This window comes from Schistocerca gregaria, chromosome 3 (genome assembly GCF_023897955.1).
Source record: "Schistocerca gregaria isolate iqSchGreg1 chromosome 3, iqSchGreg1.2, whole genome shotgun sequence".
Lineage (NCBI taxonomy): Eukaryota > Metazoa > Arthropoda > Insecta > Orthoptera > Acrididae > Schistocerca > Schistocerca gregaria.
Genome location: NC_064922.1, coordinates 948,702,302 through 948,730,080, shown reverse-complemented (window position 1 = coordinate 948,730,080; position 27,779 = coordinate 948,702,302). Strand labels below are relative to the sequence as shown.

The following is a 27,779-nucleotide window of genomic DNA, read 5'->3' as shown; positions in this document are numbered from 1 at the left end:
CATCTTTGACAAGGACCGCAGTCCCACATGTGGCTTCCGGTGCAATATTTAAAATCTCTTGAAAACCTGGGACATAAAAGTTGTGGACATTAAATTCCTGTAGGAGGGCTATATCAGTATCCGACTGGTAAAGGAAATCTTTTAAAGAAGCGACTTTCGTTTCACTGCGAATCCGATTTATATTGATCGTGGTCACATTATATGTCAGTTCCGTTGGCATAGGTGCAGGTAAAAGAAATTGGCTAATGAAGTATACCCCATGCAGAGTCACGTCTGTACCATTCCATTCTGTCTGTCAGAAAGAAAAATAGACATTAAAAAAAAAATTAAATGCCACTAGCATGTGTCAGGTCCATCTCCATTCCTTGGTCGGTGCGATCTTCTTGGGCATCGGCCCAGTCAAGTCCTTTTTCTGAGACAGTTCGGTCTACATCCATAGTAGTGCCGGTCTGCAAACCTGCGACGCCAAGCGGTGCGCGAGGTTGTTGTTGAAGATCATCTGCATCGGCACGACTCATCTCCGCTTCAGTACACTCGTTAACTCGTGCTACTGGGCATTGTTCTCGTAGTCGTTCATTATCCCTTAAATGTTTTAACTTTTCCCGCAATGCAGGAGCTAAACTCTCTGCTGCTTTGTGTGCCAATCTCCTCTTCTTGCCTTTCTTCGAAGATCTCTTCGGCGATCTAGCAGGAGATGAAGTTTGCGACCTGTCAGGAGAAGTACCGGATGATACGTCTGACGTCGCCTGTTCCTTTTTTCGGACAAAAGTCCGCGTATCGCATTCCACAACGGCAGAAGGAGGCGCATCTTTTTCCATGGCTCCCACTGGTAGCAACCCAGTCTCCAATTCTACACTATCGCTCGTTGTGGTTTCCTTGACGCAAGTGTCTTCTGTGGGCGCCAACGTGAAACCAATGTCCAGATTGCTATCATCGTTCATAGTTCCCGCAGAGTGGATGCCTGGAGCGTCCACTCCTCGGAAGCTAGTGGCAATATCCTCACGTTGGTGGGAATCCTGACGACGCAAGGAAACCTCCGTTGCGGGTATTTGGGGATCTTCGGCCGAGTCCGCGGAAGAACGAGCAACCACAGTGGGAGAGTTGGAAAAAGTTGGCGTCGGCATAGATTCAAGGGGCGCGGAGCTGATCGGCAGACCATCCGCAAATCTAGAGCTTGAAGCCGGAGTATCATCGACAACCGCCCGCGAGGCAGCAGGCTCCCCGCGCACAGGCGGCACCGACTCGCCTCGGCTGCGGAAGTCAGCAGCGGCAGCGTATGACAACTTCATACCAACAACAGGGCCGGAACTCGGCACCTCGTCACGCGGTAACTGCGGGACACGCCTCCGTGAACATTCTGCACGAATGTGTTCCGTGGAATTGCATAAAGCGCAAGTCCGCGGTTGCCCATCATAGATAATCAAAGCACGATACCCACAAATATTAAGATAAGAGGGGACATGCTTCTGTAATTCAATCTTAATTTGCCTTACGCCATTCAAGACAGGAAACATATGAGCTTCAGACCACCTTTCTGCCACATTGGAAATAATTCTGCCATAAGGCCGAAGGGCAACATTAAGTTCTTCGGGCGGAATTTCAAAAGGGAGCTCAAACACTCTGATCGTACGAATCCCGTACCCAGCATGACTAACAGCAACGTCACTCACATTCCCATCAGAATGATTAAACTTCACGCTACCACCGCAACGAGCCACAATGGAACTACATAATTCTGGACTTTTCATCTTCAGATACACAGCATTTGTCACAAACGAGAGATAAACTCCGACAACATCATCACCGTTAATCAATACTTTTTCGATAAACCATGCTTTAATTTCAAATGCTTTAGGTCGAACGAAATTTCGATCGAAAGTAAACTTGATTGTGTCTTTCCTCAAATAATTCGACCCATTCATTCTAGAACTTCATGAATACAAGTGCAACACGAATAGCGGCTTAGCAGCACCACTAACCTCAAACGCAGCGACTCAGCCTGTGTTTACTACAGCCAGACGTCCAGCTCCGCCACACGTCCGTCCCGCTCGGCGGCTGACTCGCAACTGGAACCGTATGCCTCTAGCGGACGTAAACTGAGCAGCATCATGTCATTAAACCGGTAAGCTGCGATTTATTTCATGTAGCGTCCTCAGGAAGTGTTTGCGTGGCAAATGAAGCAACCAAGTAGGTTGAAAGTGGAGGGAACAACTTCGAATGTAGCGAGAATTCTTGCCAGTATTCGTACATTAAGTGATGTCGAAGGGTCAGGTAATCAAAATCGCGGAACAGCCACTTTCGTATGGTGGATGCTTTGTGCTAGAAGCAGCCTAGCTATGACAACAGCTATGGACACAGAGTACTGTCGAAAAGTACGTGCTGTCACACAACGCTACGTAGTCTGCTGATGATGCTTGACACGATTACATTTGCACTTCACACGATCGACATACTGTCTCACAACTCAAGCAGCTCTTTCAGCCTTCAACTACATTGGTCCTCTGCACAGCTCATGTTGTAGGTGTCGGATTAAGAAACCTCTTTGAGAATATGGTCCAGATTGGATGCTTCAATAGCAAGTGCGGCAAGATCTCAGTAGGTGGCGGGGTGCACAGCTGCTTACTTTTGCGGCCTGTTGGTCTAGGGGTATGTTCCTGCTTTGGGTGCAGGAGGTTCCGGGTTCAAATGCCGGACAGGCCCTACTTTTCACTTTCGCGACAACCAAGCACTACGATAAACTAGCGAGTCTCTGAAAGTAAGCCATGAAACAGGGCAAACTGCATGTCGGGCCACCGGCCAATGATACTGGCAAGTGCGTCTTGTGGAAAGCAATCTACGAAGCAGGATTAAGCCGTCTTCGATTACTTATATCTATACCTAAAGACTGACACGTACAACGATTCTATTCGTTTCCCAGGAACTAGTACATCGCATACACGTTTGTTAAATGCATGTGCATGGAGCACCCAAAACGGAGAGATGCTGGGAGAAGCAGCTGAGGTCGTCTTCTCGCAGTTGAACGCCTTACGTTCCGTTATTAATCCTAGTAGCAAAAGCATAAGCATTTGGAGCGTTCCCCATTCACGTGTGGACTGCTATTAACAATTTGCATTACATGATCCTAGCTAAAATTTTGCATATACAATTCCAACTGCCAGATCGTACACGTTTCTAGAAACGATCGCAAAACACTGAATCAGGTTCCACCGAGACTCGAACTCGGATCGCTGGATTCAAAGTCCAGAGTGCTAACCATTACACCATGGAACCGTATGCCTCTAGCGGACGTAAACTGAGCAGCATCATGTCATTAAACCGGTAAGCTGCGATTTATTTCATGTAGCGTCCTCAGGAAGTGTTTGCGTGGCAAATGAAGCAACCAAGTAGGTTGAAAGTGGAGGGAACAACTTCGAATGTAGCGAGAATTCTTGCCAGTATTCGTACATGAAGTGATGTCGAAGGGTCAGGTAATCAAAATCGCGGAACAGCCACTTTCGTATGGTGGATGCTTTGTGCTGGAAGCAGCCTAGCTATGAAAACAGCTATGGACACAGAGTACTGTCGAAAAGTACGTGCTGTCACACAACGCTACGTAGTGGGCTGATGGTGCTTGACACGATTACATTTGCACTTCACACGATCGACATACTGTCTCACAACTGAAGCAGCTCTTTCAGACTTCAACTACATTGGTCCTTAGCACAGCTCATGTTGTAGGTGTCGGATTAAGAAACCTCTTTGAGAATATGGTCCAGATTGGATGCTTCAATAGCAAGTGCGGCAAGATCTCAGTAGGTGGTGCACAGCTGCTTACTTTTGCGGCCTGTTGGTCTAGGGGTATGATTCCTGCTTTGGGTGCAGGAGGTCCCGGGTTGAAATGCCGGACAGGCCCTACTTTTCACTTTCGCGACAACCAAGCACTACGCTAAACTAGCGAGTCTCTGAAAGTAAGCCATGCAACGGGGCAAACTGCATGTCGGGCCACCGGCCAATGATACTGGCAAGTGCGTCTTGTGGAAAGCAATCTACGAAGCAGGATTAAGCCGTCTTCGATTACTTATATCTATACCTAAAGACTGACACGTACAACGATTCTATTGGATTCCCAGGAACTAGTACATCGCATACACGTTTGTTAAATGCATGTGCATGGAGCACCCAAAACGGAGAGATGCTGGGAGAAGCAGCTGAGGTCGTCTTCTCGCAGTTGAACCCCTTACGTTCCGTTATTAATCCTAGTAGCAAAAGCATAAGCATTTGGAGCGTTCCCCATTCACGTGTGGACTGCTATTAACAATTTGCATTACATGATCCTAGCTAAAATTTTGCATATACAATTCCAACTGCCAGCTCGTACACGTTTCTAGAAACGATCGCAAAACACTGAACCAGGTTCCACCGAGACTCGAACTCGGATCGCTGGATTCAAAGTCCAGAGTGCTAACCATTACACCATGGAACCGCGTGCCTCTAGCGGTCTTAATGTGAGCATCGTCATGTCATTAAACCGGTATGCTCCGATTTATTACATGTAGCGTCCTCAGGAAGTGTTTGCGTGGCAAATGAAGCAACCAAGTAGGTTGAAAGTGGAGGGAACAACTTCGAATGTAGCGAGAATTCTTGCCAGTATTCGTACATGAAGTGATGTCGAAGGGTCAGGTAATCAAAATCGCGGAACAGCCACTTTCGTATGGTGGATGCTTTGTGCTGGAAGCAGCCTAGCTATGAAAACAGCTATGGACACAGAGTACTGTCGAAAAGTACGTGCTGTCACACAACGCTACGTAGTGGGCTGATGGTGCTTGACACGATTACATTTGCACTTCACACGATCGACATACTGTCTCACAAGTGAAGCAGCTCTTTCAGCCTTCAACTACATTGGTCCTCAGCACAGCTCATGTTGTAGGTGTCGGATTAAGAAACCTCTTTGAGAATATGGTCAAGATTGGATGCTTCAATAGCAAGTGCGGCAAGATCTCAGTAGGTGGCGGGGTGCACAGCTGCTTACTTTTGCGGCCTGTTGGTCTAGGGGTATGATTCCTGCTTTGGGTGCAGGAGGTCCCGGGTTGAAATGCCGGACAGGCCCTACTTTTCACTTTCGCGACAACCAAGCACTACGCTAAACTAGCGAGTCTCTGAAAGTAAGCCATGCAACGGGGCAAACTGCATGTCAGGCCACCGGCCAATGATACTGGCAAGTGCGTCTTGTGGAAAGCAATCTACGAAGCAGGATTAAGCCGTCTTCGATTACTTATATCTATACCTAAAGACTGACACGTACAACGATTCTATTCGTTTCCCAGGAACTAGTACATCGCATGCACGTTTGTTAAATACATGTGCATGCAGCACCCAAAACGGAGAGATGCTGGGAGAAGCAGCTGAGGTCGTCTTCTCGCAGTTGAACCCCTTACGTTCCGTTATTAATCCTAGTAGCAAAAGCATAAGCATTTGGAGCGTTCCCCATTCACGTGTGGACTGCTATTAACAATTTGCATTACATGATCCTAGCTCAAATTTTGCATATACAATTCCAACTGCCAGATCGTACACGTTTCTAGAAACGATCGCAAAACACTGAATCAGGTTCCACCGAGACTCGAACTCGGATCGCTGGATTCAAAGTCCGGAGTGCTAACCATTACACCATGGAACCGTATGCCTCTAGCGGACGTAAACTGAGCAGCATCATGTCATTAAACCGGTAAGCTGCGATTTATTTCATGTAGCGTCCTCAGGAAGTGTTTGCGTGGCAAATGAAGCAACCAAGTAGGTTGAAAGTGGAGGGAACAACTTCGAATGTAGCGAGAATTCTTGCCAGTATTCGTACATTAAGTGATGTCGAAGGGTCAGGTAATCAAAATCGCGGAACAGCCACTTTCGTATGGTGGATGCTTTGTGCTAGAAGCAGCCTAGCTATGACAACAGCTATGGACACAGAGTACTGTCGAAAAGTACGTGCTGTCACACAACGCTACGTAGTCTGCTGATGGTGCTTGACACGATTACATTTGCACTTCACACGATCGACATACTGTCTCACAACTCAAGCAGCTCTTTCAGCCTTCAACTACATTGGTCCTCTGCACAGCTCATGTTGTAGGTGTCGGATTAAGAAACCTCTTTGAGAATATGGTCCAGATTGGATGCTTCAATAGCAAGTGCGGCAAGATCTCAGTAGGTGGCGGGGTGCACAGCTGCTTACTTTTGCGGTCTGTTGGTCTAGGGGTATGATTCCTGCTTTGGGTGCAGGAGGTCCCGGGTTCAAATGCCGGACAGGCCCTACTTTTCACTTTCGCGACAACCAAGCACTACGATAAACTAGCGAGTCTCTGAAAGTAAGCCATGAAACAGGGCAAACTGCATGTCGGGCCACCGGCCAATGATACTGGCAAGTGCGTCTTGTGGAAAGCAATCTACGAAGCAGGATTAAGCCGTCTTCGATTACTTATATCTATACCTAAAGACTGACACGTACAACGATTCTATTCGTTTCCCAGGAACTAGTACATCGCATACACGTTTGTTAAATGCATGTGCATGGAGCACCCAAAACGGAGAGATGCTGGGAGAAGCAGCTGAGGTCGTCTTCTCGCAGTTGAACCCCTTACGTTCCGTTATTAATCCTAGTAGCAAAAGCATAAGCATTTGGAGCGTTCCCCATTCACGTGTGGACTGCTATTAACAATTTGCATTACATGATCCTAGCTAAAATTTTGCATATACAATTCCAACTGCCAGATCGTACACGTTTCTAGAAACGATCGCAAAACACTGAATCAGGTTCCACCGAGACTCGAACTCGGATCGCTGGATTCAAAGTCCGGAGTGCTAACCATTACACCATGGAACCGTATGCCTCTAGCGGACGTAAACTGAGCAGCATCATGTCATTAAACCGGTAAGCTGCGATTTATTTCATGTAGCGTCCTCAGGAAGTGTTTGCGTGGCAAATGAAGCAACCAAGTAGGTTGAAAGTGGAGGGAACAACTTCGAATGTAGCGAGAATTCTTGCCAGTATTCGTACATTAAGTGATGTCGAAGGGTCAGGTAATCAAAATCGCGGAACAGCCACTTTCGTATGGTGGATGCTTTGTGCTAGAAGCAGCCTAGCTATGACAACAGCTATGGACACAGAGTACTGTCGAAAAGTACGTGCTGTCACACAACGCTACGTAGTCTGCTGATGGTGCTTGACACGATTACATTTGCACTTCACACGATCGACATACTGTCTCACAACTCAAGCAGCTCTTTCAGCCTTCAACTACATTGGTCCTCAGCACAGCTCATGTTGTAGGTGTCGGATTAAGAAACCTCTTTGAGAATATGGTCCAGATTGGATGCTTCAATAGCAAGTGCGGCAAGACCTCAGTAGGTGGCGGGGTGCACAGCTCCTTACTTTTGCGGCCTGTTGGTCTAGGGGTATGATTCCTGCTTTGGGTGCAGGAGGTCCCGGGTTCAAATGCCGGACAGGCCCTACTTTTCACTTTCGCGACAACCAAGCGCTACGATAAACTAGCGAGTCTCTGAAAGTAAGCCATGCAACGGGGCCAACTGCATGTCGGGCCACCGGCCAATGATACTGGCAAGTGCGTCTTGTGGAAAGCAATCTACGAAGCAGGATTAAGCCGTCTTCGATTACTTATATCTATACCTAAAGACTGACACGTACAACGATTCTATTCGATTCCCAGGAACTAGTACATCGCATGCACGTTTGTTAAATGCATGTGCATGCAAAACCCAAAACGGAGAGATGCTGGGAGAAGCATCTGAGGTCGTCTTCTCGCAGTTGAACCCCTTACGTTCCGTTATTAATCCTAGTAGCAAAAGCATAAGCATTTGGAGCGTTCCCCATTCACGTGTGGACTGCTATTAACAATTTGCATTACATGATCCTAGCTAAAATTTTGCATATACAATTCCAACTGCCAGCTCGTACACGTTTCTAGAAACGATCGCAAAACACTGAACCAGGTTCGACCGAGACTCGAACTCGGATCGCTGGATTCAAAGTCCAGAGTGCTAACCATTACACCATGGAACCGGGTGCCTCTAGCGGTCTTAATGTGAGCATCGTCATGTCATTAAACCGGTAAGCTCCGATTTATTACATGTAGCGTCCTCAGGAAGTGTTTGCGTGGCAAATGAAGCAACCAAGTAGGTTGAAATTGGAGGGAACAACTTCGAATGTAGCGAGAATTCTTGCCAGTATTCGTACATGAAGTGATGTCGAAGGGTCAGGTAATCAAAATCGCGGAACAGCCACTTTCGTATGGTGGATGCTTTGTGCTGGAAGCAGCCTAGCTATGAAAACAGCTATGGACACAGAGTACTGTCGAAAAGTACGTGCTGTCACACAACGCTACGTAGTGGGCTGATGGTGCTTGACACGATTACATTTGCACTTCACACGATCGACATACTGTCTCACAAGTGAAGCAGCTCTTTCAGACTTCAACTACATTGGTCCTCAGCACAGCTCATGTTGTAGGTGTCGGATTAAGAAACCTCTTTGAAAATATGGTCCAGATTGGATGCTTCAATAGCAAGTGCGGCAAGATCTCAGTAGGTGGCGGGGTGCACAGCTGCTTACATTTGCGGCCTGTTGGTCTAGGGGTATGATTCCTGCTTTGGGTGCAGGAGGTCCCGGGTTGAAATGCTGGACAGGCCCTACTTTTCACTTTCGCGACAACCAAGCACTACGATAAACTAGCGAGTCTCTGAAAGTAAGCCATGCAACGGGGCAAACTGCATGTCAGGCCACCGGCCAATGATACTGGCAAGTGCGTCTTGTGGAAAGCAATCTACGAAGCAGGATTAAGCCGTCTTCGATTACTTATATCTATACCTAAAGACTGACACGTACAACGATTCTATTCGTTTCCCAGGAACTAGTACATCGCATACACGTTTGTTAAATGCATGTGCATGCAGCACCCAAAACGGAGAGATGCTGGGAGAAGCAGCTGAGGTCGTCTTCTCGCAGTTGAACCCCTTACGTTCCGTTATTAATCCTAGCAGCAAAAGCATAAGCATTTGGAGCGTTCCCCATTCACGTGTGGACTGCTATTAACAATTTGCATTACATGATCCTAGCTAAAATTTTGCATAAACAATTCCAACTGCCAGATCGTACACGTTTCTAGAAACGATCGCAAAACACTGAATCAGGTTCCACCGAGACTCGAACTCGGATCGCTGGATTCAAAGTCCGGAGTGCTAACCATTACACCATGGAACCGTATGCCTCTAGCGGACGTAAACTGAGCAGCATCATGTCATTAAACCGGTAAGCTGCGATTTATTTCATGTAGCGTCCTCAGGAAGTGTTTGCGTGGCAAATGAAGCAACCAAGTAGGTTGAAAGTGGAGGGAACAACTTCGAATGTAGCGAGAATTCTTGCCAGTATTCGTACATGAAGTGATGTCGAAGGGTCAGGTAATCAAAATCGCGGAACAGCCACTTTCGTATGGTGGATGCTTTGTGCTAGAAGCAGCCTAGCTATGACAACAGCTATGGACACAGAGTACTGTCGAAAAGTACGTGCTGTCACACAACGCTACGTAGTCTGCTGATGGTGCTTGACACGATTACATTTGCACTTCACACGATCGACATACTGTCTCACAACTCAAGCAGCTCTTTCAGCCTTCAACTACATTGGTCCTCAGCACAGCTCATGTTGTAGGTGTCGGATTAAGAAACCTCTTTGAGAATATGGTCCAGATTGGATGCTTCAATAGCAAGTGCGGCAAGATCTCAGTAGGTGGCGGGGTGCACAGCTGCTTACTTTTGCGGCCTGTTGGTCTAGGGGTATGATTCCTGCTTTGGGTGCAGGAGGTCCCAGGTTCAAATGCCGGACAGGCCCTACTTTTCACTTTCGCGACAACCAAGCACTACGATAAACTAGCGAGTCTCTGAAAGTAAGCCATGAAACAGGGCAAACTGCATGTCGGGCCACCGGCCAATGATACTGGCAAGTGCGTCTTGTGGAAAGCAATCTACGAAGCAGGATTAAGCCGTCTTCGATTACTTATATCTATACCTAAAGACTGACACGTACAACGATTCTATTCGTTTCCCAGGAACTAGTACATCGCATGCACGTTTGTTAAATGCATGTGCATGCAGCACCCAAAACGGAGAGTTGCTGGGAGAAGCAGCTGAGGTCGTCTTCTCGCAGTTGAACCCCTTACGTTCCGTTATTAATCCTAGTAGCAAAAGCATAAGCATTTGGAGCGTTCCCCATTCACGTGTGGACTGCTATTAACAATTTGCATTACATGATCCTAGCTAAAATTTTGCATATACAATTCCAACTGCCAGATCGTACACGTTTCTAGAAACGATCGCAAAACACTGAATCAGGTTCCACCGAGACTCGAACTCGGATCGCTGGATTCAAAGTCCAGAGTGCTAACCATTACACCATTTTTTTTTTTTTTTTTTTATGGAACCAAATTCCGATCCTCCCAGCGTGTGGCTCGAACCCACGACCCTGGGATTTTTTTTTTTTTGCCTTTCGCGGGCAAATGCTCTACCATCTTTTTTTTGTTTTTTTTGTTTTTTTAGTGCTCTACCATCTTTTTTTTATTTTATTTTTTTATGAAGGGAAAAATAAACATGTGCTTCGATTCGTAATGAAAATAGAATGAACATATTATTTATGAGTTCTAGGCTGCCGTTGCGCAATATAAGAAAAGAAAGGAAATGTCTTCTTGAGGTGCACAAAAGACTATCACATCATTATCGAAAGGAAAGTTGCTCAGCTGCTCTGCGAGAGAGGAAAATGTTGAGAGGAAAATGGGAAGGAAAAAAAATGCCTTCTGCATTGGTGAGCATCTGAATAGTATCGTAAAATTCCGGCAAGAAATAAAGTCCCAGGAAGCAAATAGGATTCATACATACAGGCAACTGGCAACCTCTACTATCCAAATATTGTATTTGAAGCATTTAACCGTTAATTATGATTTTCAGCATATTTCCAAATATCCTCCTATAGTCACAATGTTGGCTTATTTTAAAGTGTTCAATTTCTATGTAAGAATAATAGTCTAGAAAAGTAGCATGCCTATTCTGCATAATAAACGATGCTGTGTGGCCCATGATCCACGTTGTAGCGTTGTTTTTTGCTCGTGGATACCTCAGTTTTTGTGGCTGAATGATCTCTAAAAGGTCTACACCACTGGGCGTCGTACGGTCTATCACTGACAATCGTTGACGAAGAAATGTTGTAATTTCTTCTGCATGTCCGCAAGTGAACCTATGAAGGAGCGTATCGACTCTTCCGCATGCGTCACAGTTGGGCGGTGGTTGAAGGCCTATTTTATGTAGCTTTTCATTCGTTGCTACTTTATCGTTGACTGTGAGATACCAGTCTGCTATGACGCGTGATGGTAACATGTCGTTATGCACATTCCGCCATATTATACTCCAATGTGTATGTGGATATTTTTCTTCGAGACGATTCCTGTGGTTTGTTGTCATGAGAAGCTCATAAAGCTTCCTGTTCGTCAGGCTTCCGGTATCGACGATGTTGTGTCGAATGTAGCTCATTTCCATGTAGTATAGTCGCACATGTCGGTAATAAAGTGGAATGCCGGCGATATTAACGGGTGGGTCCAAGCTATGAGGTTTCCACCGCTGAATGAGGTTTCTGATGAGACTGGTCCTCCGGGTACGAAACTCCTTCCTGATGCGATTTAGGAGCAGGGTGACACATTTTTTGTGTACTTTAATGAGGTTAAGGCCACCTTTGGACGAAGGTAAGGTTAAGGTATCGAATTGAACTTTGAAAATATGCCCCCTAAAAATAAACCAACATAACGCTTGTTGTATACTCTTGGCTAGGTGGTCGGAGATCGGAAGAATTTGCGCCAAATAATTCATCTTGCTCGTAATGGCGATCTCGATGGTCTTAACTTTCTGTAGTATGTTCAAGTCACGGTCGGAGTGAAGCATCAAAGCAGCACGTAATTTATGAAGCATGTGTGACCAGTTCTTCGTCAGGAATTTGTCTGGTTTGGCTTCAAAAGTAACACCGAGGGTTGTGTGAGAATCCTTTACCTTGCACCAGGTAACATGGGATATGTCTCCGATACCGCCACCGATCTGCAAAACTGTGGTTTTAGTTCTATTGAGTGTTGCTCCTGAAAGAAACGTGAATGTTTGTAGAAGAGTTGCTGCTGACAGAAGTTGTTGCGATGATGACACAGTTACGCATATATCGTCAGCATACGCAATGCATGGGATAGTGACAGACTCGACGCTAAGCCCGATCCCGCTATGCACTAAGTTGTTCAGGAGCGGCTCTACTGCAATGGCGTACAAAATCATTGAGAGAGGACATCCTTGGCGGATGGACTGCTCGATGGAAACTTCTTTTGTAAAATGGCCATTAATGAGAATCCGTGAAGAGGCGTTTGTAGTAAGTTTGCGAATTAATTCTATGAAATGAGGTCCAAATCCTAGTTTCTTCATGCTTTGAAAGAGGAAATTATGACGTACACTGTCATAAGCCTTCTCAAAATCTAGAAAGATCAGAGCGCCCTGTCCTTTAGTTTCAGCATATGAACAGATAATGTCCCTCAAATCGCAGGCAGCTGAGATTGCACTTCGACCTTGCACTGCACTGTACTGGTAACTGCCTAAAACCTTGTACATAACGGTTTGCATCCTTAGCTTAATCGATCTGGTGATGATTTTGAAGTCGGCATTCAGGAGTGTGATGGGTCGCATGTTTTCGACCTTCCTGCTGTTCCCTTTTTTCGGTAAGGGCAGGATGATACCTTCCGTAAATGCCTTGGGTATGACTTCCAGGCGCCAGAGTTCATTCGCTATCTCGAGGAGTGTCGGACCGAGGACGTTCCAGTATCGCTGGTAAAACTCAGCGCTGAGACCATCAGGTCCTGGTGATTTCCCTTTCTTTGCACTGTGAACCGCCAGTCGGATTTCGTCCTGTGTGAAAACAGATTCCAACTTTGCATTATCCTGTTGTGACAAGCGACAGCTCAAGGTCCTAAGAAAATCCTCGCACGAGTGTTCATCAACGAGTTGCTTCTTGTAAAGTTGACTATAATAGTCGTAGACGTGCGAGATGATGTCACGTTGCTTCGTGATGGCATTCTCAGCGTCATCAACGACGGCTTCAATCAACATGGCTTTACACCGTTTCGTCGTTCTCAGGATGTGATACAGAGAGGCCCGTTCTTCGGCGGCAACGTCCTTAGGGTGGGCTCGCACGATGACGCCATGCATTCGTTGGCGTTGTATCGCCGTGATTTTCGCTTTATATCGTTTGATCTTTACGTCGATGTCTCGAGAAGGATTGTTAGTGCGACTGTACAGTTCTCTCAAACAGCGATAATAAAATTCAATAGTCTGTTTCTGCCAAAAACTTTTTTGTCGGGCGTAGCTCATGACGGTCAGGCGTAATTTAGGCTTAGCACACTGAATCCACCACTGTAGAACGCTAGCGTAACGACGTCGGTGCCGCTGGAGCTGTTGCCACGTCAAGTTCACCTCCTCTTCAAGTTGGGCATCCTGCAGAAGGCTGACATTCAATTTCCAGTAGCCCTTCCCGCGGTAAATTGGCTGGCGGTGTAGGTTGAGGTAACACTGATATGCACAATGGTCGGAGATATTGACAGGAGCTATGTCACAGTTCACAGTGTGTCGCTGGAGGGCATCGGACACATAGATCCTATCCAGCCGACTGGCAGAATGACTGGTTACGAAGGTGTACGCTACCCGTTCACCGTGCAGTTGTTCCCATGTATCGTAAAGACGCATGCCATGAATTAAATGTTCAAGTTCGTTACATCTGTTCGTGTTAGGAGTTTGGTCTCTGTCGTTCAGCACACAATTGAAGTCACCACCAAGGATGAGATGTTCACGATAACGGCTAAGAAGAATGGGAACCTCGGTTTTATAAAATTTTGAACGATCTCTCTTATGAGTGCTACCTGAGGGGGCGTACACGTTAACAATCTGCACATCATCCACTCGAAGAGAAATGCCACGACCACTGGTCAGCCGCTGCACATCCGTAAAGGGTATACCGTCGCGCAGAAGGATGGCAGTGCCTACAGCATCCTGAAGATTGATGTTATCAATAAGAACGTAACCGGGCACTTCTAAGGCTGTGACTACCTCCTGTAGTAGGGCAATGTCAACGCTGGTACCATACAAGAAATCATTGAGCGAACGCAGTTTCACCGCACTTTGAATTCTATTGACGTTAAGTGTGGTAATGTTGTAGGTTTGGCTGTCACCCATGACGGTTCAGAGGACAATGAGCTGTGAGTTTCGCATCGTCCTTCTCTCCGGCTTTGAACCAAACTCGTTGGTAACGTTTGGAGTACGAAACGAAATGTCAAAACCAATAACGGGCCAGGGAGGGGAAGGTCGCAGCGCGATGGTCATGCGCGAGAGCAGCTACTGCTGCATCTCCTCGTTCTGCTGCCACCACGGCTCATTGCTGTCGGGGTGCTGCGCGGTGCGCGCGCCGCCCTGCCCGCCACCGCCGGCTGAGTCTGTCAACGTGGTCGCATCCGCCTGGCCACCACGCGGGGCTGCGACTGACGTCAGCGAGTTCCTGCGGGAGCGCTGCTGCAGCTGCTCGCTGCTCTGCTCGCTCTTCCTCTTGGCCGTTACGGTGCTCTGATCCCTTTCAGCGCTCAGTAGTGCCTTCAGGTGTTTGGTTTGTTCACGAATGCGTTCTTGCCTCGCGGTGTCCTCGCAGCGCACGGAGCAAGAAGAGTGAGGTTCAGTCTCGCTGCCACTTTCTGACATGTGTACGGGTCCTAAATCATTCGACTTTTCCTCTTTGCTACTATTCCCTTTGCTTCTCCTTCGGCGGCCTTTCTTCGTGTCTGCTACAGTCTCTACCGATAGGGGTGGTTCAGGCAAACTGATCTGCACCCGCTCCTGTATCTCACACGGCTTAGTTTCAGAGGTGGCTGGCGCATCGTTGGTACCCAGCGGTAACTGCCCCGGTGAGGATGACGGTGCCGAATCGACGTCCGTCCTACCGCGAATGTCTTTGGCACTGCATTCCACCTGAACTGGCACCTCCCCCTCGCTGACATGTTCCGGCTGCCGGGGTGGTGGTACAGTCCCCGCGACCACCTCACTCAATAGTGGTACTAGCTTTTCACTACCGTCTGCAGGACGTTCCCGTGGAAGTTGAAATGGACGTCTACGTGTACAGTTCATCCGCAGATGTTCAGTTGAATGGCAGATCGAACAGGTAGGGGGTTGACCAATGTAAGTTACCTGTGCACGACAGCCGCCAATGGCAACATACGAAGGTATATGCTTTTTCAAGTCTACACGTACACTGCGCACCCCGCTATTAACTTGGTAGCGATAGGCACTCGACCATTTTTCATTTGTAACTGACAAAACAGCGCCGTACAGTGACAGAGAACGTGCAATCAGATCATTAGGGCACTCAGGTGGCACATTAAATACCCTGACGGTTCTTACTCCGTATCCCGAAGGCACGATTTGGACATTACTAATACTGCCATCATTATGACGGAATGGTCTCACACCAACATGCTCCTCAGCGAATTTCTCGTAAGTGTCACTCGAAATAAATTTGATAAATAACGAGTACTGCACAAAGTCCAACTGGAATGTGTCGACTATATCTTCAGGCAATTTCAAATCCTCAAAGATCCACTCATGAATTTCAAACGCCGTCGGTCGCAAGGCAGCGCGATCGAAAACACACTGAACGCTGTTCGCTCTGTTAATTGTCGACATCTTACTTACAACAGTTATACAGAAACAAACGTTAACAGCGCTCGCACACGCTGCTCAGCTCTCCACCTCAGCACTGCTCGCGACGTAAACACTGGCCCGCGCTACCGCCCGTCACCGCGCGATGTGCACTGGCCGAGTGCCGGAACACGACTGATGGACCATGGAACCGTATGCCTCTAGCGGACGTAAACTGAGCAGCATCATGTCATTAAACCGGTAAGCTGCGATTTATTTCATGTAGCGTCCTCAGGAAGTGTTTGCGTGGCAAATGAAGCAACCAAGTAGGTTGAAAGTGGAGGGAACAACTTCGAATGTAGCGAGAATTCTTGCCAGTATTCGTACATTAAGTGATTTCGAAGGGTCAGGTAATCAAAATCGCGGAACAGCCACTTTCGTATGGTGGATGCTTTGTGCTGGAAGCAGCCTAGCTATGAAAACAGCTATGGACACAGAGTACTGTCGAAAAGTACGTGCTGTCACACAACGCTACGTAGTCTGCTGATGGTGCTTGACACGATTACATTTGCACTTCACACGATCGACATACTGTCTCACAAGTGAAGCAGCTCTTTCAGACTTCAACTACATTGGTCCTCAGCACAGCTCATGTTGTAGGTGTCGGATTAAGAAACCTCTTTGAGAATATGGTCCAGATTGGATGCTTCATTAGCAAGTGCGGCAAGATCTCAGTAGGTGGCGGGGTGCACAGCTGCTTACTTTTGCGGCCTGTTGGTCTAGGGGTATGATTCCTGCTTTGGGTGCAGGAGGTCCCGGGTTCAAATGCCGGACAGGCCCTACTTTTCACTTTCGCGACAACCAAGCACTACGATAAACTAGCGAGTCTCTGAAAGTAAGCCATGCAACGGGGCAAACTGCATGTCGGGCCACCGGCCAATGATACTGGCAAGTGCGTCTTGTGGAAAGCAATCTACGAAGCAGGATTAAGCCGTCTTCGATTACTTATATCTATACCTAAAGACTGACACGTACAACGATTCTATTCGTTTCCCAGGAACTAGTACATCGCATGCACGTTTGTTAAATGCATGTGCATGCAGCACCCAAAACGGAGAGATGCTGGGAGAAGCAGCTGAGGTCGTCTTCTCGCAGTTGAACCCCTTACGTTCCGTTATTAATCCTAGTAGCAAAAGCATAAGAATTTGGAGCGTTCCCCATTCACGTGTGGACTGCTATTAACAATTTGCATTACATGATCCTAGCTAAACTTTTGCATATACAATTCCAACTGCCAGATCGTACACGTTTCTAGAAACGATCGCAAAACACTGAATCTGGTTCCATCGAGACTCGAACTCGGATCGCTGGATTCAAAGTCCAGAGTGCTAACCATTACACCATGGAACCGTGTGTCTCTTGCGGACGTAAACTGAGCAGTATCTTGTCATTAAACCGGTAAGCTGCGATTTATTACATGTAGCGTCCTCAGGAAGTGTTTGCGTGGCAAATGAAGCAACCAAGTAGGTTGAAAGTGGAGGGAACAACTTCGAATGTAGCGAGAATTCTTGCCAGTATTCGTACATGAAGTGATGTCGAAGGGTCAGGTAATCAAAATCGCGGAACAGCCACTTTCGTATGGTGGATGCTTTGTGCTGGAAGCAGCCTAGCTATGAAAACAGCTATGGACACAGAGTACTGTCGAAAAGTACGTGCTGTCACACAACGCTACGTAGTGGGCTGATGGTGCTTGACACGATTACATTTGCACTTCACACGATCGACATACTGTCTCACAACTGAAGCAGCTCTTTCAGACTTCAACTACATTGGTCCTCAGCACAGCTCATGTTGTAGGTGTCGGATTAAAAAAACCTCTTTGAGAATATGGTCCAGATTGGATGCTTCAATAGCAAGTGCGGCAAGATCTCAGTAGGTGGCGGGGTGCACAGCTGCTTACTTTTGCGGCCTGTTGGTCTAGGGGTATGTTCCTGCTTTGGGTGCAGGAGGTCCCGGGTTCAAATGCCGGACAGGCCCTACTTTTCACTTTCGCGACAACCAAGCACTACGATAAACTAGCGAGTCTCTGAAAGTAAGCCATGCAACGGCGCAAACTGCATGTCGGGCCTCCGGCCAATGATACTGGCAAGTGCGTCTTGAGGAAAGCAATCTACGAAGCAGGATTAAGCCGTCTTCGATTACTTATATCTATACCTAAAGACTGACACGTACAACGATTCTATTCGTTTCCCAGGAACTAGTACATCGCATACACGTTTGTTAAATGCATGTGCATGGAGCACCCAAAACGGAGAGATGCTGGGAGAAGCAGCTGAGGTCGTCTTCTCGCAGTTGAACCCCTTACGTTCCGTTATTAATCCTAGTAGCAAAAGCATAAGCATTTGGAGCGTTCCCCATTCACGTGTGGACTGCTATTAACAATTTGCATTACATGATCGTAGCTAAAATTTTGCATATACAATTCCAACTGCCAGATCGAACACGTTTCTAGAAACGATCGCAAAACACTGAATCAGGTTCCACCGAGACTCGAACTCGGATCGCTGGATTCAAAGTCCAGAGTGCTAACCATTACACCATGGAACCGCATGCCTCTAGCGGACGTAAACTGAGCAGCATCATGTCATTAAACCGGTAAGCTGCGATTTATTTCATGTAGCGTCCTCAGGAAGTGTTTGCGTGGCAAATGAAGCAACCAAGTAGGTTGAAAGTGGAGGGAACAACTTCGAATGTAGCGAGAATTCTTGCCAGTATTCGTACATTAAGTGATGTCGAAGGGTCAGGTAATCAAAATCGCGGAACAGCCACTTTCGTATGGTGGATGCTTTGTGCTAGAAGCAGCCTAGCTATGACAACAGCTATGGACACAGAGTACTGTCGAAAAGTACGTGCTGTCACACAACGCTACGTAGTCTGCTGATGCTGCTTGACACGATTACATTTGCACTTCACACGATCGACATACTGTCTCACAACTCAAGCAGCTCTTTCAGCCTTCAACTACATTGGTCCTCAGCACAGCTCATGTTGTAGGTGTCGGATTAAGAAACCTCTTTGAGAATATGGTCCAGATTGGATGCTTCAATAGCAAGTGCGGCAAGATCTTAGTAGGTGGCGGGGTGAACAGCTGCGTACTTTTGCGGCCTGTTGGTCTAGGGGTATGATTCCTGCTTTGGGTGCAGGAGGTCCCGGATTCAAATGCCGGACAGGCCCTACTTTTCACTTTCGCGACAACCAAGCGCTACGATAAACTAGCGAGTCTCTGAAAGTAAGCCATGCAACGGGGCCAACTGCATGTCGGGCCACCGGCCAATGATACTGGCAAGTGCGTCTTGTGGAAAGCAATCTACGAAGCAGGATTAAGCCGTCTTCGATTACTTATATCTATACCTAAAGACTGACACGTACAACGATTCTATTCGATTCCCAGGAACTAGTACATCGCATGCACGTTTGTTAAATGCATGTGCATGCAGCACCCAAAACGGAGAGATGCTGGGAGAAGCATCTGATGTCGTCTTCTCGCAGTTGAACCCCTTACGTTCCGTTATTAATCCTAGTAGCAAAAGCATAAGCATTTGGAGCGTTCCCCATTCACGTGTGGACTGCTATTAACAATTTGCATTACATGATCCTAGCTAAAATTTTGCATATACAATTCCAACTGCCAGCTCGTACACGTTTCTAGAAACGATCGCAAAACACTGTACCAGGTTCCACCGATACTCGAACTCGGATCGCTGGATTCAAAGTCCAGAGTGCTAACCATTACACCATGGAACCGGGTGCCTCTAGCGGTCTTAATGTGAGCATCGTCATGTCATTAAACCGGTAAGCTGCGATTTATTACATGTAGCGTCCTCAGGAAGTGTTTGCATGGCAAATGAAGCAACCAAGTAGGTTGAAAGTGGAGGGAACAACTTCGAATGTAGCGAGAATTCTTGCCAGTATTCGTACATGAAGTGATGTCGAAGGGTCAGGTAATCAAAATCGCGGAACAGCCACTTTCGTATGGTGGATGCTTTGTGCTGGAAGCAGCCTAGCTATGAAAACAGCTATGGACACAGAGTACTGTCGAAAAGTACGTGCTGTCACACAACGCTACGTAGTGGGCTGATGGTGCTTGACACGATTACATTTGCACTTCACACGATCGACATACTGTCTCACAACTGAAGCAGCTCTTTCAGACTTCAACTACATTGGTCCTCAGCACAGCTCATGTTGTAGGTGTCGGATTAAAAAAACCTCTTTGAGAATATGGTCCAGATTGGATGCTTCAATAGCAAGTGCGGCAAGATCTCAGTAGGTGGCGGGGTGCACAGCTGCTTACTTTTGCGGCCTGTTGGTCTAGGGGTATGTTCCTGCTTTGGGTGCAGGAGGTCCCGGGTTCAAATGCCGGACAGGCCCTACTTTTCACTTTCGCGACAACCAAGCACTACGATAAACTAGCGAGTCTCTGAAAGTAAGCCATGCAACGGCGCAAACTGCATGTCGGGCCTCCGGCCAATGATACTGGCAAGTGCGTCTTGAGGAAAGCAATCTACGAAGCAGGATTAAGCCGTCTTCGATTACTTATATCTATACCTAAAGACTGACACGTACAACGATTCTATTCGTTTCCCAGGAACTAGTACATCGCATACACGTTTGTTAAATGCATGTGCATGGAGCGCCCAAAACGGAGAGATGCTGGGAGAAGCAGCTGAGGTCGTCTTCTCGCAGTTGAACCCCTTACGTTCCGTTATTAATCCTAGTAGCAAAAGCATAAGCATTTGGAGCGTTCCCCATTCACGTGTGGACTGCTATTAACAATTTGCATTACATGATCGTAGCTAAAATTTTGCATATACAATTCCAACTGCCAGATCGAACACGTTTCTAGAAACGATCGCAAAACACTGAATCAGGTTCCACCGAGACTCGAACTCGGATCGCTGGATTCAAAGTCCAGAGTGCTAACCATTACACCATTTTTTTTTTTATCTTTTTTTTCTCATCCACTGCTTCTCGGCAACCTAGCATACTTCTTTGTAATATATAATAAAGTTGTGGGAAGTAGTGGACCCTGAACCTGTATATTATTTTTTTTAATTTCTGTTTAGTTTTTTTTATTGTTATTATTATTATTTTTGTTTGTTTGTTTTTTTTTATTGTAAAAGAAAAATCTTCATGGAATGTGAAGAAGGAATTTTATGTTAAGGCACTAATTCCATAGCCTCCTTTCCTTCTTGAGATTAATAATAATAATAAAAAAGTATGTTCCCTTCCATGGAAACAAATGAGACTTCCTTCTCAGTCATAAAATGAATGTATAAGAAAACAATTTATCTTTAACCCTGCGATACTGGCTTTCGGCTTCGGCTTCTTCTGTGCAATAAACAAAATAGCCTTCTTTGCCAGCAGAAGATAAGTGATTGTAATATGAAACTGTAAAAGTGTACTTCTCCCCAATTGTTTTTGTTTAAGCGTCGTTTCGCTTAAATAAACGATTTTTGTTTATCTCGTTGGCTTGTCAACCAATGCCCAGTCGCTCGAATACAATTTTAAGCATATTGCCGTAGTTTTTCTTGTGGTCTTTATATTTCAGGGCGTTATAAAAAGCACACTTCAAGTACATGTAAAAATCAGTGGAATTGTCATTTCCCAGGTGATTAATTACGTAATTCACATAGTGTCCCATTAACCAATGGACCGAGTTGTTTTTTGCTGCTGGAAAATAGCAAGTCTGAGGCCTGAGGAATGTAACAGGGGGAAAATTTTCCACCGAAGATCTCGTAAGAAAAGCCAGTTGTTCCCTAATCCAATTACAGAGTTGTAGATTGCCACCGCACGTGAATCTGTGCACTAACGTGTCGATCAATTTACATTTGAGACATAGGTTCGTGTCGCTAACGCCGATTGCATGTAACCTTTCATTGGTGCTTACGGTCTCATTCACTGTTTTATACCACGCTGACTTGACGTCCGATGGTAGACCACGCATATTAATATTTTTCCATATGGCGTCCCAATCAGTGTGTGGGTATTTACTTTCCAATTTGTTTCTCCCCTCCATTTTCTTTCGATGGCACAGAATATCGCGGGCCGTGATCCGTCGTGAGTTGATGATGACACCGCCGAGATAGCTGAATTCCACAAAATATACACGAACGTACTGGAGCCGGTTATTTATTTTTTGCACATTCACCGGCGCCTGTAAACTGGCAGGCCTGACAACTTCAAATAATTTAGTTGTAATGCTATCAGCATGGTCGCTAAGGATAGTGGCGGTCCTTTTTATAAAAAGCGCAGACGCCTTATTTCTGATGTCAACTAACCCCAAACCTCCATTCCTGGGATCTAAGGTCGCAGTTTTTGCGTCGACTCTGAATATATCCCCTCTCCAAAGATAGCTGGCAATGGTAGACATTATCTTTTTTCCAATCATTTTCGGTAGTGGGAAGATCTGTGCTATAAAGTAACTCCTGGAGAGAATGCAGTGGTTAATGAAAATCACCCTCTGAACTTGGTTCATGTTACGGTGGAGGTTTTCTCTTGTTGTTCCAAGAAGTTGTCCCGACGTATTTCTCCAATTGATAGCTGCCATTTTTAACGGACAAGGTGTCAGTGTTATTCCCAGTGCTTTGCATTGGGTGACCATTGTGGCCCAGGCTAAGGTGGCATGTTGAAAACCCCGCAGGTTTAGGAGTTTGCTTTGTTTGCGTTGACACCTGCTCCGGAGACTCTACAGTACTTTTTAATTAGCGTTTCCAATTTCAAAATGTCGTCGGGATTTCGCAGGACGACTCCGACATCATCGGCATAGGCGTTTATGACTGTTCGGTGACCAGATAATGTGATGCCAGTTAGAGTGGCATGAACACTGCGGAGGAAAGGTTCTAATGAAAGCACGAATAGGAACATGGAGAGGGGGCTTCCTTGAGGAACGCCGCGCCTGATCTGAATCTGCTTTGTCCTCTGGCAGTTAACTGATATACAAGCGCTGATGCCTGTTGCAACATTGCTGATCACACTTACGACTCGCTCATTAAAACCTATTTTGTTCAGTGTGGCACTAAGGAATCTATGATCCACACGATCAAATGCTTTCTGGAAGTCAATAAACATGATAGCACATTTTATGGTGGTCACAGCAGTGATGGCAATTATATCTCTATATTCAGCTATGCTTTTGAAAATGCTCTTGGTAGGCACACAGGACTGGTATGGACTTACTATCTTTTTGGCCAACTGTGAGAGTCTGTTGTTTAAAATTCTGCCGATGATTTTATAATCAGAGTTTAACAGGGAGATAGGACGAAAGTTGTTGAGGTTTCTTTTTGCAGCATTTTTTGGGATTAGTACTATTGTGCTCTCTTTAAAAACAGCAGGTAAATGCTTTCCCTGAAGCACCTCGTTCGTCATTCGGGTAAACATGTCACCAATCAGTGGCCAGTATCGTTTATAAAATTCAACAGGCAAACCATCCGGTCCCGGCGATTTCCTCAGAGGAGATTTGCAGATGATTCTGTGGATATCTTCGTTAGTACACTCAACGAGAAGGTCTTCGTTTTCCTCGTCCGAGACCTGTGGAGCTATGTAACTAAGGAACTCATCGAAGGACTCTTCACATACCGGGTTGGCAGTGTATAGGTCTTCGTAATATTTGTGCACTGCATTGACGATGTCTCTCTGAGTCGTGAGTGTCTCGCCAGTTTCAGACTGAAGTCCATCAATGAAGGTGCGTCTCCTGTTTCTTTCGTGCTTCAGTAGATGGTACAAGGAAGCATGTTCATCCTCCACGACTGTCTTAGCCTTGGATTTTAATTTCAGACCCTCCATCTGCTGTCTTTTAAGACTGAGCAATTTGGCCTTAGTTTGCTTGATATCTGCCAGACGGACGTTGGAAGTGTTTGCCTGCTCATATAAATTTCGCAGCATGGTATAATAAAATTCGATGGAATTTTTCAAGTCTTTCGATCGTTGTACACTATACTGGATGAGAACTTTTCTCAGTTTAGGCTTTGCCCTGTTGCACCACCAGTCTAGTACTGAGACATGTCTATCTGCAGAGCGGAGGCACAATGCCCACGCTTCTGTCAAACTTTCTTCTAATCCGTCGTCCTGCATCAGTGACGTATTAAGGTGCCATGAACTTCTAAAACGGCGAGTGGGTTGCGCAGTAAGGTTGATGGAAGCTAGCACGGAGCTATGATCAGAAAAGTAAACTGGAATCGTCTCTGCTTTAATGAAGGAGCTAACTAGACTTTGCGATATGTAGAGTCTGTCGATCCTGCTACGTGAGTGAGGACCTAGGAATGTAAATGCCACAAAAGTGGGATACATTATTTCCCAAGCATCTTTAAGCTGTAAAACAGTGACGAAACGCTTCAGTTCACTGCAGTTATTAAAATTCGGAACCTGGTCTTTCTTATTTATCACACAATTAAAATCACCGCCTATTATAAGATCTTTTGGGTTTTTCCGTAATAAATAAATGATTTCTTCTTTATAGAACTGTGCTCTTTCCATTCTATTGGATGTGCCAGAAGGAGCATACAGATTGATAAGGGTAGAACCAAAGACTTTTATACCTATCGCTCTGCCGGAGTCCAACCTCTCGATATCCGAGACAGGAATCCCCTCCCTGACTAAAATTGCTGTACCGACGTTGGTGTCAAGTGAGACATTTAAAATCGCCAAATATCCAGGCACTGTAAGATTAGTCAGCACTACTTCCTGTAGGAAAGCAATGTCCGTCCCTGACTCATATAAATAATCCTTGAGCGCTGTAACTTTAGTCACGGATGTAATCCTGTTAATATTGATAGTCGTAATTGTATATGCCTGGGACATTTAGTTTGCATAAAAAGTAAATAAGTGATTAAAAAGATAACAAAATATTAATAAAAAAAAAAGAAAAGAGATGTGCAGCTTCTAGAAGAGAGAAACGACTCCGCTTAAACAAACATCTAAAAGAATAGTCAGTATTTGAAGCTCGGTAAACACTTCATCTGGTTCCTCTGAAATATGACTAAGACAGTAGTACAATTAGAAATGAAACTGGTTCAACAAAATCCCTTTTTTTTTCATCTTACAGCCTCATTTTGGTGCAGGATTCCGAACATCTCGGGTTTTAGTTTTACCGAGGGGCTTTGCATCACTAATGTCACTTGAAGGTACCTCCTTAGGTCTTTCCGTGATGATTTCATACAAGACGTTCTTGGCCGTCGCTTCCTCTTGTGCTGGTTGTTGTTTGCTTTGGTTACGGGAAGCTTTGAGAGTAGGTAGCGGTTTGAGTCGGCGTCTTCGGACATCTTGGTTCAACGCGCCGTCATTCGGATTGTCTATCTTTACCACCGTTGTGACCGAAGCTGCCTCAACAGCGTCCTTTTTACGAGTGCCATTTCCTTGTTCTTCCGTCACTAGCTCCAGAGCACTGACTGAGTCGGCGGTTTGTGGGTCTGTAAGTTCTTGAGTTGGGTTCCGCTCCGTCACCTCTTGTGCTTCGGAGTGCGCCTCTTCCGTCTCCGCGACAATCGTTACTGCGTCCCCTCCGTGGACCGTTTGTACCTGTTTCGCCGCCGACAGCGGCCGGGTTGCCTCAGCGGCTGTCGTCACGTCAATACATGTACTGTTTGTTTCCTCGAGCACATCCGCACTACACTGCTTCTGCTTGCGGGTGGAAGGCGAATTACGGGCGGACTCGCCGTCCGAGCCGTCATCGGTCGTTTCCAACGGTCGCTTCTTATTCTGGAGATCGCAATCGGGAACAGAAGGGTGTGATGTAATGACGCTCAGGGGAGGGAACTCCGTAGTAGTTATGGCGGGCACTGCAGAAGTACATGCACCACTGTCGTTAACCGAAAGAAGGGAAGTGCTATTTGGTAAGACATCGCTGAGGGTCAGTTTTTGACGCTGTGTTAGATTGTTCCTAAGAACAAAAACACGGCGCGGACAATCTTGTCGGAAATGACCTGTCTCATTGCAAATATTGCACGTGCGCTCCTGACCAGAATACACAACATGTGCTTTATGGCCTGCAACGGATATATGGGACGGAATGTTGGCTTTCACCTCCATTTCAACGGATCTAATGCCATTAAAACACTGTATCTTGTATAGCTTCGACCATCTTTCGTTATAGATAGATTTAACTTCGCCATATTTAGATAGAGCGTCCTTGATCAACTGATTATCAATTTCAATTGGAACATTCAAAATCCTGACATTGGTGTACATGATATCAGCTTTTCGTACAGAGACATTACTTTTTGAACCGTCCCGATGAACAAATTCGACGGAATTACCCCATTTTGCAAGCAACTTATCGACTGTCACTGAGTTCAGAAATTTAACAAAAACACAGTATTTTTCAGCATCTAATTGCGTGGTATGAACAGAGTCAGAATTAATACCGATTACCTCAGTCAGCCAATCGTGGATTTCCAGCGCAGTGGGTTGGACCGGCCGTGTTCCTTTCTCGAACGAGAAGACTAAAGTATTCTTCCTGACGGTGTCAGACATGGTCGTCGGTTCCGACGAAATTCCGGCAACAACCGAAATTGCGGCGAAGCACGAAACGTGGAACGGACGAAAGCACTATAAAAACACTTATCAGAGACACCACTCAAAAAATAACAGCGAAAATGTACAGCTAACTTCACGTAAACACCAAACACCGGCGATAGCGCTAACGTACGCGGAGTAAACAACAAGCACGTCCGACCGCGGCGACGGCTAAAGCCAGAATGTATAGCTTCGACCATCTTTCGTTATAGATAGATTTAACTTCGCCATATTTAGATAGAGCGTCCTTGATCAACTGATTATCAATTTCAATTGGAACATTCAAAATCCTGACATTGGTGTACATGATATCAGCTTTTCGTACAGAGACATTACTTTTTGAAACCGTCTCGATGAACAAATTCGACGGAATTACCCCATTTTGCAAGCAACTTATCGACTATCACTGAGTTCAGAAATTTAACAAAAACACAGTATTTTTCAGCATCTAATTGCGTGGTATGAACAGAGTCAGAATTAATACCGATTACCTCAGTCATCCAATCGTGGATTTCCAGCGCAGTGGGTTGGACCGGCCGTGTTCCTTTCTCGAACGAGAAGACTAAAGTATTCTTCCTGACGGTGTCAGACATGGTCGTCGGTTCCGACGAAATTCCGGCAACAACCGAAATTGCGGCGAAGCACGAAACGTGGAACGGACGAAAGCACTATAAAAACGCTTATCAGAGACACCACTCAAAAAAATAACAGCGAAAATGTACAGCTAACTTCACGTAAACACCAAACACCGGCGATAGCGCTAACGTACGCGGAGTAAACAACAAGCACGTCCGACCGCGGCGACGGCTAAAGCCAGAATGAAGGAACCGTGTGCCTCTAGCGGACTTAAAACTGAGAAGCATCATGTCATTAAACCGGTAAGCTGCGATTTATTACATGTAGCGTCCTCAGGAAGTGTTTGCGTGGCAAATGAAGCAACCAAGTAGGTTGAAAGTGGAGGGAACAACTTCGAATTTAGCGAGAATTCTTGCCAGTATTCGTACATGAAGTGATGTCGAAGGGTCAGGTAATCAAAATCGCGGAACAGCCACTTTCGTATGGTGGATGCTTTGTGCTAGAAGCAGCCTAGCTATGACAACAGCTATGGACACAGAGTACTGTCGAAAAGTACGTGCTGTCACACAACGCTACGTAGTCTGCTGATGGTGCTTGACACGATTACATTTGCACTTCACACGATCGACATACTGTCTCACAACTCAAGCAGCTCTTTCAGCCTTCAACTACATTGGTCCTCTGCACAGCTCATGTTGTAGGTGTCGGATTAAGAAACCTCTTTGAGAATATGGTCCAGATTGGATGCTTCAATAGCAAGTGCGGCAAGATCTCAGTAGGTGGCGGGGTGCACAGCTGTTTACTTTTGCGGCCTGTTGGTCTAGGGGTATGATTCCTGCTTTGGGTGCAGGAGGTCCCGGGTTCAAATGCCGGACAGGCCCTACTTTTCACTTTCG

The 27,779-nt window shown here is 46.1% G+C and overlaps 14 non-coding genes across 14 annotated transcripts; 5 read left to right on the top strand and 9 right to left on the bottom strand.

Moving 5' to 3' along the window:
* Positions 1 to 3,198: 3,198 nt before the first annotated feature.
* On the bottom strand, positions 3,199 to 3,270 carry Trnaq-uug (transfer RNA glutamine (anticodon UUG)). The gene has a single exon. It is a non-coding gene; the product is annotated as a tRNA-Gln (tRNA).
* A 1,120-nt stretch (positions 3,271 to 4,390) lies between these two features.
* On the bottom strand, positions 4,391 to 4,462 carry Trnaq-uug (transfer RNA glutamine (anticodon UUG)). Its single transcript has one exon. It is a non-coding gene; the product is annotated as a tRNA-Gln (tRNA).
* Positions 4,463 to 5,587: 1,125 nt separating this feature from the next.
* Trnaq-uug (transfer RNA glutamine (anticodon UUG)) lies at positions 5,588 to 5,659 on the bottom strand. Its single transcript has one exon. It is a non-coding gene; the product is annotated as a tRNA-Gln (tRNA).
* A 555-nt stretch (positions 5,660 to 6,214) lies between these two features.
* On the top strand, positions 6,215 to 6,286 carry Trnap-ugg (transfer RNA proline (anticodon UGG)). The gene has a single exon. It is a non-coding gene; the product is annotated as a tRNA-Pro (tRNA).
* A 498-nt stretch (positions 6,287 to 6,784) lies between these two features.
* On the bottom strand, positions 6,785 to 6,856 carry Trnaq-uug (transfer RNA glutamine (anticodon UUG)). Its single transcript has one exon. It is a non-coding gene; the product is annotated as a tRNA-Gln (tRNA).
* A 555-nt stretch (positions 6,857 to 7,411) lies between these two features.
* Trnap-ugg (transfer RNA proline (anticodon UGG)) lies at positions 7,412 to 7,483 on the top strand. Its single transcript has one exon. It is a non-coding gene; the product is annotated as a tRNA-Pro (tRNA).
* A 498-nt stretch (positions 7,484 to 7,981) lies between these two features.
* On the bottom strand, positions 7,982 to 8,053 carry Trnaq-uug (transfer RNA glutamine (anticodon UUG)). The gene has a single exon. It is a non-coding gene; the product is annotated as a tRNA-Gln (tRNA).
* A 1,125-nt stretch (positions 8,054 to 9,178) lies between these two features.
* Trnaq-uug (transfer RNA glutamine (anticodon UUG)) lies at positions 9,179 to 9,250 on the bottom strand. The gene has a single exon. It is a non-coding gene; the product is annotated as a tRNA-Gln (tRNA).
* A 7,253-nt stretch (positions 9,251 to 16,503) lies between these two features.
* Trnap-ugg (transfer RNA proline (anticodon UGG)) lies at positions 16,504 to 16,575 on the top strand. The gene has a single exon. It is a non-coding gene; the product is annotated as a tRNA-Pro (tRNA).
* Positions 16,576 to 17,073: 498 nt separating this feature from the next.
* Positions 17,074 to 17,145, bottom strand: Trnaq-uug (transfer RNA glutamine (anticodon UUG)). The gene has a single exon. It is a non-coding gene; the product is annotated as a tRNA-Gln (tRNA).
* A 1,125-nt stretch (positions 17,146 to 18,270) lies between these two features.
* Positions 18,271 to 18,342, bottom strand: Trnaq-uug (transfer RNA glutamine (anticodon UUG)). Its single transcript has one exon. It is a non-coding gene; the product is annotated as a tRNA-Gln (tRNA).
* A 555-nt stretch (positions 18,343 to 18,897) lies between these two features.
* On the top strand, positions 18,898 to 18,969 carry Trnap-ugg (transfer RNA proline (anticodon UGG)). Its single transcript has one exon. It is a non-coding gene; the product is annotated as a tRNA-Pro (tRNA).
* Positions 18,970 to 19,467: 498 nt separating this feature from the next.
* On the bottom strand, positions 19,468 to 19,539 carry Trnaq-uug (transfer RNA glutamine (anticodon UUG)). Its single transcript has one exon. It is a non-coding gene; the product is annotated as a tRNA-Gln (tRNA).
* An 8,153-nt stretch (positions 19,540 to 27,692) lies between these two features.
* Trnap-ugg (transfer RNA proline (anticodon UGG)) lies at positions 27,693 to 27,764 on the top strand. Its single transcript has one exon. It is a non-coding gene; the product is annotated as a tRNA-Pro (tRNA).
* The last annotated feature ends 15 nt before the right edge of the window (positions 27,765 to 27,779 follow it).